Raw genomic sequence first — 15,844 nt, forward strand, 5'->3', positions numbered from 1 at the left:
AATACTGGCTGACCCAGAAGCAGCGGCTCTGAACCTCAAACACACGTGAGCCTGCCATGGCCAGGCTGCAGAAAGGACGTCTGTAAACCACAGTGTGCGGTCATGGCTCAAAGCACGGGCTCCGGAGGAAGGCAAATGCAAGTGCGCCCTGGCTCTTCTCCTTCCAAGTTACGAGTCTCTGGGCAAGTTACTTAACCTCTTCAAGCTTGTGTTTTCTCATGTGTAAAATGGAAAAAATAAGACCCACTCCAGAGTTACTGTGAAGGTTACATACAAGCAGCCAGGGGCGCCTGGGTGGTTCAGGCGACTGAGCATCCGACTCTCGGTTTCAGCTCAGGTCACAATCTCAGGGTCGTGGGATGTAGCCCCATGCCGGGCTCCCTGCTCAGCATGGAGTCTGCTTGTCCCCCCTCCCTGTGCTCCTCCCCCTGCTCTCTCTCTTCCTAAGAAATAAATAAAATTGTAAAAAAATAATAATAATCCAGGTAGATACTTACTTCTACCTCAACTATCTGGAATACAGTTGAGTACTAATTACTCTGGGTTATTAGAGTATCAAAACAAGGTCAGGGAGAGGATTCCAGCATAGAGAAAGCCCTAGAAGAAATGAAGCCACAACTCCAGTGCTCTCAGATAGGGGATAACAAGACCGATGCCATCAGAATTCCCAGCCACTACCTGGGACAGAATGAGCATCCACAAGTGCCTCCTGCACACAGACAGCCCCACAAGGTCTTCTAAGAAGCACAAGAGACGCAGAACGAATGTTTCCTGTCCTCAGTGACCTGAAATAAGAGCACTGTGTAACCAAAGAGGTTAGAGCTACGTGTGAAATTCCAGCGGAGGTCGACAATATCTAACACTGCAGACGAGGAGAACACAAGTGTTTTACAGTTCTATGAGTCATCCAAAATCAAAACCATTAAAGCCTCATTATTACTACTCAAGTGCTGAACTACGTGTGTTTCATCTTTCCCCAAATTAACATCGGCCAGATAAACCAGACTTGGCCTTCTGCCAAATAGCTATGTGCTATACGGAGCCTCAAACACAAGCAATAATGTGCGTGCACACGCGCACACACACACACCCCTGCCCAGGAGAGGCCTCAAATACAGCAATGTACCCATGAACCCTACACATTAGGCCTGATGTGTAGCCATCTAACCAAATTTCCTACCTCCAGTGTCTCATTCCAATAATCAACAAATAAAGTCCCAACTCTATGCTTTAAAGAGCCCCTTCACTTTAGCTATTATACCAAAGAATGGTAAACGGTGTAGGACTGGGGTCAGGAAGACCCCGGAACGGATGCCAATTCCCAACAACTAAGCCTCCGCATGTGTGTTAAGCTCTCAGAGCCTCAAGTTTCTCAGGCATACAACGGGGTAAGACCACCCCGTTGCCAGGCAGTAGATGTGTCCCTAGGGGGTGTTTCACTAGCCCAGTGCAAATGACCACCCATGCAGCGTTAGCGTAACCCGGCCCTCCAAGCCACAGCTGAGCAGACAGGACCTGTTAGCTGCAGGTCTGGAGAACCAGAACCGGGACTAAGCAACACAGGGGATGTTACTAGGACTTTCTTTTTTTAAGATTTTATTTATTTAGGGGGGGTGGGGTTATGGACATTGGGGAGGGTATGTGCTATGGTGAGTGCTGTGAAGTGTGTAAACCTGGCGATTCACAGACCTGTACCCCTGGGGATAAAAATATATTATATGTTTATAAAAAATAAAATTAAAATTAAAAAAAAAAAGATTTTATTTATTTATTTGACAAAGAGACAGCGAGAGAGGGAACACAGTAGGGGGAGAGGGAGAAGCAGGCTTCCCGCAGAGTGGGGAGCCCGACACGGAGCTGGATTCCAGGACCCTGCATCATGACCTGAGCTGAAGGCAGATGCTTAACACACTGAGCCACCCAGGTGCCCCGTTACTAGCAGTTTAGACGGGGATATGGGAACACAGGGGCTGTGGGACAGTCACCATTGCCAAGTGCCCCGGAAGGAGAATGCAGTTCTACCAAAGGAGAGGCACAGAAACAGCAGAGGCCCTGTGGCCCTGAAAAGAACAGAGGTAAGCTCAGTACAAGGCGACACAGGAGCCCTCCCGCGCAGCAGGCATGGCCTCATCGTCAACACCTTCTCCTCCGGTGTGAGTTTGAAAAGCCGAGTCTTGATCACGTGTCCTGTGAAGTCAGGCAAACTCCAAACGATCTAGTATTTTAACGCCCTTCCGCATCCACCTTGCGTACAAGGAGCTACTGCTTCTCCCAGTCCATTCTCCCAACCTCAACCACCTGCGCAACAAGTATCCTGACCTGCCACGTCACAGGAAGGCTGCCCCGTAGAGCTGGTTCTGATTCGGTAATGCACAGATCACTGGCAATGGCAGCTCATCTTGCCCTCGCCCGTTCACGCACCCCACCATCATTCGAGCACACAGTCCCCATCGCCCAACTGCTGCTGTCCTGAACTTCTATAGAGCCGCCACTTCTGCAGCCTCGTGCTCCACTGGTTCCTGCCTGTCCACTAGACCCGTGACCATCCGTCCAGCTTTGCTCTGTCTTCTGACAACCTGAGTGTCTGTCTAGTCTCGGACTCCTAACTTCTCCTGACGCTTGGCATGCTCCGAAAGCCTTTGCACTTACTACCCCCCACACTGTACTCTGAACTCACCCGCAACTCAGACTGAACTTCCACAGTCCCAGCCCCTTTCTCCAGGGCTGGCCCCACCGCCTGGCCCACCCTGAACACCCAGCCTTGCTGCCACCCCCCCGACCCCACCCTCTCCCCTTCCAGCAGTCTGGGACTCCTCAGCAGCTTCGCTCACGGGCCAGGCAGACACCCCCACCGCACCAGGCACAGGGTCCTGCGCCAAGCAAGGAGCTGACAGATTTAGCCAACAATTAAAAATCCTGTTCACTGTGCCAGATTCATATATCATAGAACTCTCTGAGTCCAAATTTCCAGTAAGATCTAAAATTCAACTTGTGTTTCTGTGAAACAGAGTTTTCTCACAGAGCGATGGGGACGGTAACCTAATGTATCAGACAACATTTAATCATTAGCTCATTGAATCAATACGCGTCCCCAAATTTAAAAAATACACTGGGGCTGCCTGGGTGGCTTAGTCATTTGAGTGTCTGACTCTTGATTTGGGCTCAGGTCCTGATCTTGGGATCGAGCCCCAATGTTGGGCTCCATGCTCAGCAGGGAATCTACCTGAGGATTCTCTGCCTCTCCTTTTGCCCCTCCCTGCTCACATGAGTGTGTGCACAGGCTCTCCCTCCCTCTAAAAAATAAATAGATAAATCATTTTTTAAAGATTAAAAAAATGTTAAGATGTTTTTTAAAACTTGTTTAAAATTTGAAAAATTTTAAAATACACTAAATTTTGCACAACCTCTTAAGAGTTCAAATACACAACACACCAAGCTCCCTCCTGAAACCCCATTTCTGGTTTGTCCAAAGACCAAGACCTCCTGATCCAAGGACTCCGGGCTGGCTGCCTTCACCCTGGGTTAAGAAGCAGGTGGTGGTGACGACTCATCCCTCCACACTTGGGTGTGAGGTGCGCACTGTAACTCCCATTCTAAGGGAAAGTCACAAGCCACCTCGATTCCTTGTCAGGCACGGAGGCAGAAACAGTGGCAGGCCCACTGCTCTGAGTCCTCATCCCTCTCAGATACCGACTCTGAACCAAACACGGCACAGTCACCCCCAAGTGTCAACTTAAGGCTGGTCTCCATCTCAAGGACTTCAAACGGAGACCCCTGCCACATAGCTCAGTGTTAAAATTATCTTGTTTTATCAGACGACAGGTGCCAAAGGGGTTAAGATAAGGAAGGAGGAGTGATGCACTTGTATAAGAACAGGAATACGTCGATCGGTCCAACTGTGTGTACACAGAAATCAGCGTTCATGCCCAGCTGGGCACCTGCGACCAAAAACCAGTTCTAGCCCCATGTGCGCTTGCTGGCATCCCAGGCAAAGCCACAGGGTGAGGCCCTGCAGAATGAGGCAAGTTTTGGAGAATCAGATCACTCTGGAATCAGAGGAAGCACGTCCAAAACCCAAGGAAGAAAACAGCGCAGACCTTTGCTACCCAACATGTGGTCCAGCAACAGGTCACCACGACCGGCGTGAGCCTGTTAGAGGGACAGAACCCTGGCCCACTCAGCCAGCCAGCATCACTGACTGCACAATCTAACACAGCCCCAGGGGATCTGCGTGCAAATTAAAGTGGGAGAAATGCTATCTAGACAACAAGGGCACCCGGGACCAGGTATGGGACTCTGAGCAGGAGGAACAAGACAGGAACACCAAGCAGGAACCATTATTCGGAAAAGGCAGTAGGACTCCCAAGCCAGCTCGTCCCTGGCCCAAATCCAAGGTCTGTCACTCACAAGCAGTACCACCTTGGGCCAGTCATTTCACCTCCCCTCACCGGGGATGGTAATCACACTTCACAGGGGACATTAGGTGTAAGCATCTAGCTTACGTGGTAAACGTGGGATCTGCACCGGCCTGGCACGGCTGTCTAGACCCAATAATGCAGAGACATGAACTAGGGACACGTGTGAGAGAAGAGGGTCCAAACCAGGGGAGCACGAGTTTCTCTAACCAGGAGGCATCACATCATCCTTCCACTATCTTTTCCAACCAAAAGTGTAACTCAACACAATGAACTTCAACACTTCAGGGCACCAGAGAGAGATTCTACCACTCAATTTCTTTAAATGTCCATCTAACGTTCCAGACCAGCCCTGTCCAACAGAGAAAGAATGAAAGCCACACATACAGTTTTAAATTTTCTAGCAGTCACATTAAAAAAAGAAAAAAAGGGGGGGGCAAAACAACACGAATAATTTTAGTTTAGTAATAAATTGTATTCAACCAAAAGAGCCTTGCTTCAACATGTAATCAATATGAAAAAGTATTAATGAAATATCTGCATCCTTTTTTTTTCCTTTTATGTATGTCTGCAGAACCTGATGTGCGTTCTATGCTTACAGCTCAGCCCAGTTAGGACCAGTCACACTGCAAGCACTCCATGGCCTTATGGGGCTAGTGCCCACTCTACCAACAGAGAAGTTTTAGACATTAAAATATGACCCACAGGTTCCTTCTCCACTCAGTCTTCTGTCACCACCAAATCCCGGTGCGCAAGATAACGAGTATCCGGTCATTGCCAAGCAAACATGGGAAGCAGCGTGCCATGGAGAAGGGACGCAGCAGAGGCTGTGGCTAACCTGCCACATTTGCACAATCAGGTTTTGTTTCTTTTAACTCTGGTTAACATAAATTACATCAGCTAGGCTACAGCCACCACTGATTGGGCTGGATTTTTCTGGAAACAAAGACAGTCGAAGTACGAGATGATAATGACAACATTCATCCAGCGTTTTCCAGCTACAAATCAATGTCCAGCCAAGTGGGAACAAGGACACTATCCTCCTGCCTACATTTCCCCTACTTACATACCAGATATCGGGCAGCTATCACTGAAGATATTAGAGACCAGGCAAGAGACACTCAACTGTGGATTTTCATGGGCCAAAACAAAACTACTTAAAAATGAGCTAACGGGCACGACAGGAGAAACGCCGTCTACGATGAGAAGAAATGTCAGCAAAGGCCCTTCCCCTACACCAGGGAAGCTGGGAACACAGCACAGCAAAGATCCAAGGGAGGACTCACCGTGTAGCAGACACTCTATGAAGCACCTTACATGTTCTTAATCTTCGTAACAACCCTCAAAAGAAAAGCAAGGCGTAGAATTTAAGGAACTTGCTCAAGGTCCCATGGTGGCAGAATGCAGCTTGAGGTCACTAAGAGCCAGGCAAAGGCCACTGAAAATCCCCGTGGACCAAGCCCCCAGATTTCACTAGAGCACTCGGCATGATCACGTCTCAAACTAGAGACCTCAAACTACCTCTCCCACTCTTGCTATGTTAAATCAGCAGAACAGTTCAAGGCCAGCTCACCAGTGAGAACCTGTGTGGTTCACAGGATCTAACGAAGCTATCAGGAGCGGGCATACACACCACCCAGCCCGTAACAAATTGGAGGGCAGCAAGACTGTGATGACACAAGCTGCCGCAGACTGGGAGCTGAGAGTGCTGGGTTCCAGGTCCACCTACCGAACCCACTCTCTCCCCAATTTGGGCTCACTGCAGAAAAGGAGGAGATTGGTATAAATCTTTGAAGTATTTCCAGCTAGCAGATCTTTAAAAACAAAAACAAAAACAAAAACAAAACACAGGGCTCCAAATTTTCTTAGGTTTTCAGCTACCTAATTGCGATTTAGATCCCTAGAAAGAATTCTGTTCCTCTCGGAAGAAAATGATCAAAATCAATAACCATAATGAGACCAATGAGTCAGCCTTTGCAAAGCCAGAGTTTGTGTCCCAAAAAGGAAAGGCTGAGTTGAGAAAACATTCAAGAACAACACCTTGATTTTATCTTTAGGCCTCTCTAAATCCTACAAGACGCCTAGAATTTCTTCTTACGTCAAGCTGTACTAATATCTAACTGAAAACAATACAAAACCCGCATCTTCTGTCCCTAAGGACCATCAATTACAGGCCACTTAGAAGGGAACACTTGGGACAGCTAAAAAGGCTACTTTGAGTTTGTCTAAAAATTACTTATTTCAGTCTCCAGATTTAGATCAAGTAGAATTTGCTCTCCTCCTCTCATTCTAAAAGAGGAAAAATTTAGAACTTCCTGTCTGCAGAAGATGACTCAAAGAATTCTTTAACTGTGTTTATCTATTACTGAAACTAAAGATTCTTCTCAGCACTACTTTCAATCTGAGTTCTTTTCAAAGAATAAATAAAAACAAAAATGTCCCTGTTCCTTCTCCCTTCCAATTTGTATCCTCACCCTATGGTGCCCAGTAAAAATGTACTCTTCTCAACCTGCTTTCTTGCATCGTCTCTGACATAGACTCTCCTCTCTCCATGCTGAGTGAAGTCAGGAAAACAGGGCTAATTACAAGGGAACCTCAACTGTGTCCCAAACTTCTCCATGACATGTTCTCACCTCAGCCATCGTCAACTGCCACCTCTAACGTGAACCTTATCAGTGCCTTTACTGTCTAGGGCCTACCTGTGCCCTCTCAGGCTCCTCCTCCACACCCCTAAACACCTTCCATGGTTTCCTCATGCTCTGCTCCCCAAAGCAGAACAGCCTGGTGGTGAGGAACAAGCCTCAAATTCTGCCTCTGGTATCACTTACAAGCCACCTTGGCCAGGGTCTTTGTTTCCCACCTGCATCACGGGAATAAAAGGACCCAGCTCCTCTCGCCGTTTCAGTAGGACGGGAGATAACAAGCAGAACGGCCTCCTGGATGGGCTGCGTGTCTGCAGATGTCAGCTACTAAGATTACTTTCTGCCTCTCCGGAAGTGTCTTGCCCTCCCATTTTCCAAAGCATGCATGGTAAGTTCTTCAGCTGCTCCTTCTTTAAGGCTGTGACTATATAAACCATTATCTTATGGAACCCCAAACTCAACTTTTTTTTACATCTTTATTCTATCATCTCTGCTCCATGCCCATTTCTCCAGCCCAAAGAAATCCTGGCAACAAAGGACACCTCCATGGGCAACCCAACCCAAACTTGACCTCACTGTATGCAGCCCCTTCACATCCACCCTCCAAATCTATTCTGCCTTCTGATCGCGGTCTCCCAGACAAAAACAACCAGCAGCAAGTAACCTCAAGGAGCAAACTTGGCGCTGTCCTCTGTTCCTCCCTCTCCCCCACCCCCTTCCCATGAGTACACACACCTCCCCCACCTACCCCTCCATCCCACTGCATCGCCTGGGGTCAGGCCCTCCTCTGTCCCCGATTTGCTACGGTGGTCCCCTCCTGTGACCTCCTTGCCTCCAGCAGGAGAGCCTCCCTTCCCTCCTCAGACACTGCCCCAAGGCCGAAGGCTTTCGGCTTCTACCACCTCCACAAGAAAGTCCCCACTCGAATATTCTGTAGAGAATGACCTTCAGAAGTCTGGCCCTTGACAGCCTCCTGATGTCCTCTCCTCCTCTCCCACAGCCACCCGGCTCTCCCAGCCCCATGCACAACTCCAGGCTCGCTCAGTGTCTTTCCAAAGGACTCTGCACTCTTCCCCCGGTCTCTGCCCGCTGTTTCTACTCTTACCCGTCTCTCCCGGTTCGCTACAGAAGCCACCTCTTCGAGGGCTCCTCCCTCTGGACACTGGGCATTAGGTGGCCCATTCACATTCCTGTCATAGCACCAGTAGGCTACTTCCCACTCCAGTTTTCTCTCTGGATTCCTTTTCTCTTGGTACTCCCAGGGCCTAGCAAAATGTCTGGTGCTTTGTAAACATTCAGTAACTGTAAAATGGATGAAATAATCCCCCAATTAAGATCACTTCCCACTTCTCGGGCTCTTCTCTGTCTCCAGTACCCATAACCTTGGTCTGAAAAAATGTTTAAAGTTAAAAGAAAAAAAAATTTTTTTTTTTTTTAAATCTCCCCAAGTCTCCCAACTTCACTGCCTGGATTTTGCTTAAATATTCTCATTTCCTTAAAAGGCATCAAACCTGAACAATACCTTCAGATATTAAAACCACACCCATATTCTGGCAGTCGAAAACTCAGGCAAATCATAATTAATAATACGTTGTTTACGCAAGTCCGATTTCAACAAAGAACTTCGGTACCACTTTCTAAAACTGTGATTCTGCTGTTGTCTGGCGTGGCCCTGAACCTGAAGACAACTGTCAAAATTAAACTGCCAAATGTTTCTGAAGAGACGAAAAATGATTGCTGTAGGAAATAAAGGATATTTTACCACCGGCAGTTTTCTGTTTCCACTTTTGGCTAATTCCGATTAGTTCTGGGTTATAAAGCATGTCATCCCGTTAGTGAGTGGTCCTATTATCATAATCATCTCTCGAGCGTCTTCAGATAATGCTCCCTGCGACGTCTTACTTGGGAAGTCTTAACTGCCGCTGACAAGGCCAGCTCTCTCTCGTGAGCTGCGAGGAAGAGCTGAATGTGCTTTCGCTTGGACTTCTAATTCTTAGGAACTGACCATATGACCCAGCCACGCCACCTGCCCCCCATGTATTTAGGGAAGAGACGTAAAAACTTAGGTTCAGACAAGAGCCTGTATGCAAATGTTTACAGCCGCCTTACTCGCAAGCACCCGCCAAGCAGAAGCACCCCACACGTCCCGGGGAACGAAGAAACACACTGTGGTATGTCCATATCGTGGTCCACAGCTTGGCAACGGAAAAGCAGCCAGTATGGATACACACAGCGATGTGGATGAATGTCAAATGCACTCTGCTAAGGGAAAGAAGCCATTTGTATGGCATTCTGGAGAAGACCAAATATAGGGACAGAACAAACCGGTGGTTGCCAAGGGTTGGGGTGGGAAGAATCTGACCACCAATGTACAGCAGGAGGCAAGTTTCGGGGGTGACGGAACCACTCCCTGTGGACGGCACGGGTGGACACACAGCGCTGTACACTAGTCAAAACCCCTAAGACTCCACACCGCAGAGCAGATTTCACTGTATGTAAATTTAAAAGTTAAAAAAGTTAATTATTTAACCATGACTTGGTTAAAGATCATCCCTCGAATGTAATTAACACACAGGTGTAGATTTCCTCAATGCTGACTGCGGATGTGGTTACTGTACTGATTCGGGTGAGATGTTAGGGGAATGAGGAGAGAGCAACCCCAAATCTTTTCCAGATACTTTCGGTTTCCCTTGCACTGGCAACCATCCCAGGGTCCCATATCGGGACAACCTCTGCTCCAGCTGTGAAGAGCTAGATGGGGAGTCCCACCAAGGAGATGAGGGAGCTTATTCAAACCCAAGAGAAGACAGACCCAAGAAAGCATTTCAAGGGAAGAAATAAAGAGGGACGGGAGACACAAATCTGAAAACTCTAACTCATCCGAGGCAAAGGTAGACACAGAAAATTCCACCTACGTGGGCCCTGGCCTCCCTCCTAAACCCTTCTTTTAAGGAGGAGTCAAGGTGGATGGGGGCAGGGAATCTCTTTGTGAGAAAAGAGGGGGAAAGAGAAAGCAACAAGCCTCCTCTCCTGAACCAGGATGCTCGGAGTCCTAAAAGCCCAGGATCTGATGTTTCTTAACACGCAAAAAAATAAATCCAAGGAAGCAAATGATGAAAACAAAGGTTCAACACCCTGTGACACTTTCTTTCCAGTGTACCCTCATCAGCCAAACCCACACATTCTTCCTCCAGAGGGGATGGCCGGCTTGTCACCCTCCTCAGAGCCTGCCGCAGGCGATCCCTGGCAGGCTCCAGGTGTGGCCTTCCGCATGGCGACAGTGACAGCAAGGACACAGGCCCAGCCCCAAGTGTGGGTGCTACCCTGCTCTCTCCTGGCTCTTCCAGGAAAGAGAATAGTGTTGCTCACTCTCCACACTCACATTCACATTCCCAAGCCCAGAAAGCTCTCCGTTCCTGTCCTGGGAGACCTGGGCCTGCTACATTGTTAGACCTCAGCAGGAGATCGCCACCTGAGACAAACCTCAGTCCGCAGATGAGCTCTGATTGCTGCTCCGGAGAACCAGCTCTCCAAGCTTAAACAGCCCTTGCAGCTGGAAAGGCTGGCCTAAATGCAAAACAAATGCGATTTTCCAGGAGCCTTCTGGGGGGAGGAGGAGTAACAAAGCTAAAAACCACAGAGAGAGTCAACCAGAACATTCTGCGCCATGCAATTCCTTAAAAAAAGGGCTCTTAAAATAGACTATCAAGAAACATTGATTGCAAGGGGTTAGCTGTCAAAGTTAAATAAAACCACTGCCTTTCTAAAGACGGGAATGAAGGACTAAATTATAAAACAGCTTATTGTATTAAGCTAATTAAGGTTTATCATATTCGCCATCTGAGTTTTAGTTGGCACCAGAAAAGCAGGAGCAGCACATCGTGCAACGTGGATTGAGATCTGCTTTGCAAGCAGATTTCTACCACCCTCAGACAGTGAACCTCTGGCAGTCGAAAGTGATGTAGAATTGAACACCCATTTCAGCACAGTGATTTGTAAAGAATTTTGTTCCATCGTGTAAGCTATTTACTGGTATATCAGACGGAGATTACATTTATCTTTATTAAATGCTGTGCAAAGTACTCTGAGCTAACCGTGCACTCGCTTCCCTTTTGCCAGCTTTATCACATACTGGGTGCTCTGCGATCACATGAAAAAAACCCTTAACAATAAAAACCCTAGCATACTTGACACCCTTCGCTGCAGATACTCTGCCCACCAACTGCCAGCACACAACTTAGCATATTCTAAGATCCTCGGCATTTCTGAAAAGGCTCGACTCTGCGCAAATCAAATCGAGGAGGAACAAAATGCCCTCTTCAAAGTAGGGGACAAATGTATTTTCCAATCCTGTCCTCTCTGAGCTCCTCCTGACTGTACTCCTACCAAACCAGGACCCAGAACGAGTTCTGTGTGTCGTGGAGATCATACTGGGTAGGATTCTGGAGCTGCTGGCTTCCAGTTTGGGGAAGCTGCAGCTCTTTTCACCAGGAACCCCAAGGCAAAATGCTTAGTGCTCCCCCGGTAAGCGCTCACTGCCTTTGTTCTTTACTTTGCCAGACTCATGCCTGCTTTCTTCTCCCTGCTCCTCGAAACCTCTGGCTTTGGGGGTACATACAAACGCCAGCCTGAAGATGACTACGAGCTCTTTTAAGGCATCAGACATTTTCCACCATCCACTGCTACAAAGCTTTGAGTTAACAGGCATCTTTTCACAGATGAAGCCAGACTAGCCAGTTTCCTCCTGGTACTGCATTAGCATTCCACATTAAAATGTATGCCACAAATAATCCAATGGCAAACTCACCGTCAACAGCCCCTAAAATCAATAAAAGCCATTCCACCACTTGACTCGGAGTTGAAAAACCTTTCAGGATAACACAGAGCTCAAGGTAAAAGGAAGGTGATGAATGAACAAAAGGCAAATCTACCTTCAGACTCCTCAAACAGGCTGCCTCGATTTGGCCAAGTCCTTCCTTTTTTTTTTTTTTTTTGGTCACCATTGGGATAATGCTACATGTGTGTCTCATGCAAACCAGTGCATTCTCCACAAGGCCCTGATGCCTACCGTTCTCTAAACTTGCCTCTTTCCAGGCCTGCCTCCTTCCCAAGGACTAGCCACATGCGAATTAAGGAAGTCATTCTGATTTAGTCTTGATAGCAATACCATCATAAAATCACCCTAATCCCATTCAACTTGGATAATATTAAGAGTATTCCCTCTCCACTCTGAACCCAAAATTATCTTCAGGGTACCAATCCACTGTCCATCTGCCTCTGCACGGACCTTCAAATAAAACACTTAAATTCATGCTCAAAATATCATATCTCACCTTGTGAACCTTGACCTTTTGGAAAGACTTTGGCTCAATGTTCAGTGACTGTCACACGGTTTTGCATTCTCTGCAAATATGAAAGGGTTAAAAGCAGCCCCAGTCAACAGGCCTACAAGGAAAAAAAAGACAGCATGTATGCCTTACAGCATCACTGGAACGCATTTATGCTCATTTCCTAGAACAATATTGTTACCTTTTGGCCTTCATAATAGTCAGAAGGATCCCCAACACCCTTTAGTAGCTTCTAAAAGGAAAAGCACAAAACAGAACATACCCTGCAAGAGAGAGAAAAAAAAAAAGCATGCAAAGTAGCATTCTCCAGCAACAAACAAAACTACCATTACAAACCCATCAGTTCATTTTGGTTTTGTTTTGTTAAAAACACAGAGAAAGAGAGAGAAAGAGACTGCGGAAACCAAGTGTCCCCACCCTAGCAAGGCACATTTTTTCTTTAATAAGGGTCATAAATCTCAGCTCCTTGTCCATCCCTTAAGCAAAAGAAAAAGGCAGGAAAAGCCCAAGTAATCTCAGACCTTGCAAACCTGCACATTTTTTTCCCTCTTCTCTACACAGAATCTTTTAGGGCTCCATCAGTCACGTACCAGTGCTGTGTGGTGTCTAAGTGTGCATTCACATACTGTGTTGGGATGGTACCTTCCTGCAAGCTCCTCTGCTTTTGGCTGCCATGAAGGGAGGAAGCTGCTATCCCACTGTAGTAGCTCAGTGACTGCATTGTGTTCAGGAGCTGATCTGCCTCAAACCAGTTTCAGCCGGTTCTGGTCACCCTACATAAAAAAGCTATGGCAACCCTCGCTGAGTTGCCAACAAGTCCCTGAAAATCATCAGCACAGAGGGGATCTCGCTAGGGGTTGCTTTTCCCTTTTAGGTCTTCGTGAGGAGAGGAAGGTCATCGTGTGTCCCCCCCCCCGCCCCCCGCCCCAACACACACACACACACACACACACACACACACACACACACACACGCAAGCACACAGCCTTGGAAAGGCTCACCTCACGAGCACCCCAGAGCCCCTCAGGGCCCATCCCCCCTGCCCCTCCACCCCCAAGCCCACCGCAGACACTGTTTCCCCCTCCTTCTCCTTCCCCCACTTACCTCCCACAACCTGGCTCACATCTTTGTGTACGTGTGTGTCAGTGTGTGTTCTCTGTGTTGGTGGCTGACAAAGAGCCCCCAAGAAAGCAGTCTATGTGTGTCTGCTCACACTGGACGCGTCGGCTGCAGAGCGGCCTCGGCCTCCTAGCAGAGTGGTGCTGGCTTGTTGACCAGGCTCCTCTCTGCCTGTCACCCCCACCCCACCCAGCCCCCTCCTCCCGTCCCTCTCCTCGCTCTCCCAGCCCTGTCACCACCACCAGCAGCCCCCCCAGTCTCCTCCTCCTCCGACCTTCTCTTCTTTCAAGCACCTGGGGGGAGAAGTCCAAATCCCTTCACCTCGGGGTAGGAAACTAGGGATGCCTGCGGTGGGGGCTGGGGGGCGAGCCGAGGGCAGGGAGAACGAGGGGCACAGAGGCCTTTAAAGAATCCTCGGTGCACCGCCGGCGCTGGAGGGGGTAGGAGCGAGCTCCAGCGCTCACGTGGCCCCCCTCTCTGAACCTGTGGGGCCTAGGAAAGCGGCTCGTCCTCGGCCCCCCCCGAGGAAGCCGGCGGGGCGCGAAGGCCAGCCGTCCCCAAGGCCAGGGTGGGACAGGCCGCGGCAGTCAGGCCAAGGGGCCTGAGCCTCACGCGCTCACCCCGGGCCCGCAGGGGTGGGCACGAGGGGCCGGCGCGCCCGCCTCTCCCCCGCAGCCCACCCGCGCCCCATCCTGCGCTGCCCTCGCCCCTCGCTCGCCGGCGTTGCCCCCCACCCCGGCCCGGCCGCCCCCCGCCCCGCGGGCGCACACCCACCCCCTTCCCGGGGTTGGCCTTCGCAGCGGTCAAGCCCGGGCGTCTGGGCCGCAGCTCGGATGACCTTTGTTCAGCGCGGCGCCGCCGGCTGCTGCTGCTGTGGCTGCTGCTGCTGTCGTCGTAGCGGCGGCGGCGGCGGCGGCGGCTTCCATGTTACGGGCGTGTCATCTGCATTCCCGCTGCCGGGGTCTGTGTGTGCGTGTGCGGTGGAGCGGCCTCGCCGCCGCCTGCCGCCGCCGCCGCCGCCGCCTCCCGGGCTGCCGGCTCCCGCGCCCCCGGGCCGCCCCGCCGCCGCGGCCTCGCCGTGCGCCCGGCCCCGGGCCCCGCGCCTCCCCGGGCGGCGCGCCTAGGCCGCGCGGCGGCGGCGGCGGGGCGGCCCGCCACGCCGGGGCCTACGGCTGGGGGTGCGGGCCCGGCGGCGGCGGCGGCGGCGGCGGCGGCCCGAGCGGCGAGCGAACAAAAGGGAGCGCGGCGGAGGGGGAGGGGGCGGCCGGTGGGGGAAGGGAGGATTCGGGGAGAAGGGAGGCGAGAGCGCGAAGCCCCGCGGCCGGCGGGCGCGGACGCCCGGCCGGCGCCGACTCCGCGGCTGCGAGAGGAGCCCCGCGGACCTGCCAAGTCTCGCCCATATGGGGCTGCTGGATCGCAGCTTCGCCCCGGAGAGCGGGCTGGTGGGGCTCAGGGGATGGAGGGAGGGCTTCTCTCTTTTTCAAACGACATTTCGGGCTCTCACCCAGTCCTTTCCGTGGCCCCAAGCCGCAACTTACTCGAGTGGAAGGAAGCAAGGCCTCGCCAAAGATGGTTGAAAAAGACCGTGAGCCTCTCCACCCAGGATCTTGAAGCCAAGGTGGTGTTTTGTTATCCTCGTAGTGGTGGCAAATAAGTAAGAAGAGAGCACGCTATCTTCAGATAAATTAAATCTGAAATTCTCCCTGGAGGGGGAAGAAGGGGCTCTCTTCTGTTTAGTTAGTGGTTTGGAGCCCTTTCGCCTTAAACTGAGCCACAAAAGAATGGAAGACACCCCCTGGGGTGGGGAGAAAGCCCTGGTGTAAAAGACACACGTTTTGCTTTCAGGGAAAAAGCCACTGGGGCCAGATTGAAACATGGCATGTTGAGTTCTTGTAGGATTTTTTTTTTCTTTAATGGGGGAATGATACTGAGTAAACAAAATGTAATAGGTGGGTCTTTAAATTCAAGAAGGAAGATGGTGTACAAATAGAGCAAGCACGTATTGTACATACAGCAGGTGGTCCTAGCCTGCAGAACGCAGAAAGATACATGTATAAACCCCGCTCAGACCACAGAGGTGTGCATAATCGTTCATACGTCCACGAAGGAGACAATATGTTACCAACAGATCAGGTATGCTCTTTATCCGGCCCTGGGTCCAGGGTCCTACCTCGTTCACAGACGTGCACTCAATTGAAAGGTTTTTTGAAAGGAGAGAGAAACCCCATGTCAAGCTAATTGTGGCTGCCCTGGAACTAGGACAAAATGGAAGGATCTGAAAAAAAAAAAAAAAAAAAAAAGTCACCATAAGTTCTTAAGG

The 15,844-nt window shown here is 50.1% G+C and overlaps 1 protein-coding gene across 9 annotated transcripts in view; it reads right to left on the bottom strand.

Annotated features, from left to right (window-relative positions):
* Window positions 1–15,089, bottom strand: part of LOC111154215 (zinc finger protein 532) — a 105,518-nt gene extending 90,429 nt beyond the window's left edge. For 3 of the 9 annotated variants that reach the window (XM_022513683.1, XM_022513689.1, XM_022513691.1), the window contains exons 1-2: window positions 12,587–13,308; window positions 12,391–12,502 (exon numbers count right to left, since the gene is read on the bottom strand). The gene's annotated coding sequence lies outside the window, so the exon portion shown is untranslated. Of the gene's footprint in view, window positions 1–12,390; window positions 12,503–12,586; window positions 13,309–13,509; window positions 13,725–14,298; window positions 14,515–15,062 lie in introns of those variants that run through there. The other 6 variants (XM_022513688.1, XM_022513685.1, XM_022513687.1 and 3 more) reach the window with 6 other exon arrangements.
* Between the last annotated feature and the right edge of the window lie 755 nt (window positions 15,090–15,844).

Source organism: Enhydra lutris, unplaced genomic scaffold (assembly GCF_002288905.1).
Source record: "Enhydra lutris kenyoni isolate GAN:26980312 unplaced genomic scaffold, ASM228890v2 scaffoldscaffold36, whole genome shotgun sequence".
NCBI classification, from domain to species: Eukaryota; Metazoa; Chordata; class Mammalia; order Carnivora; family Mustelidae; genus Enhydra; species Enhydra lutris.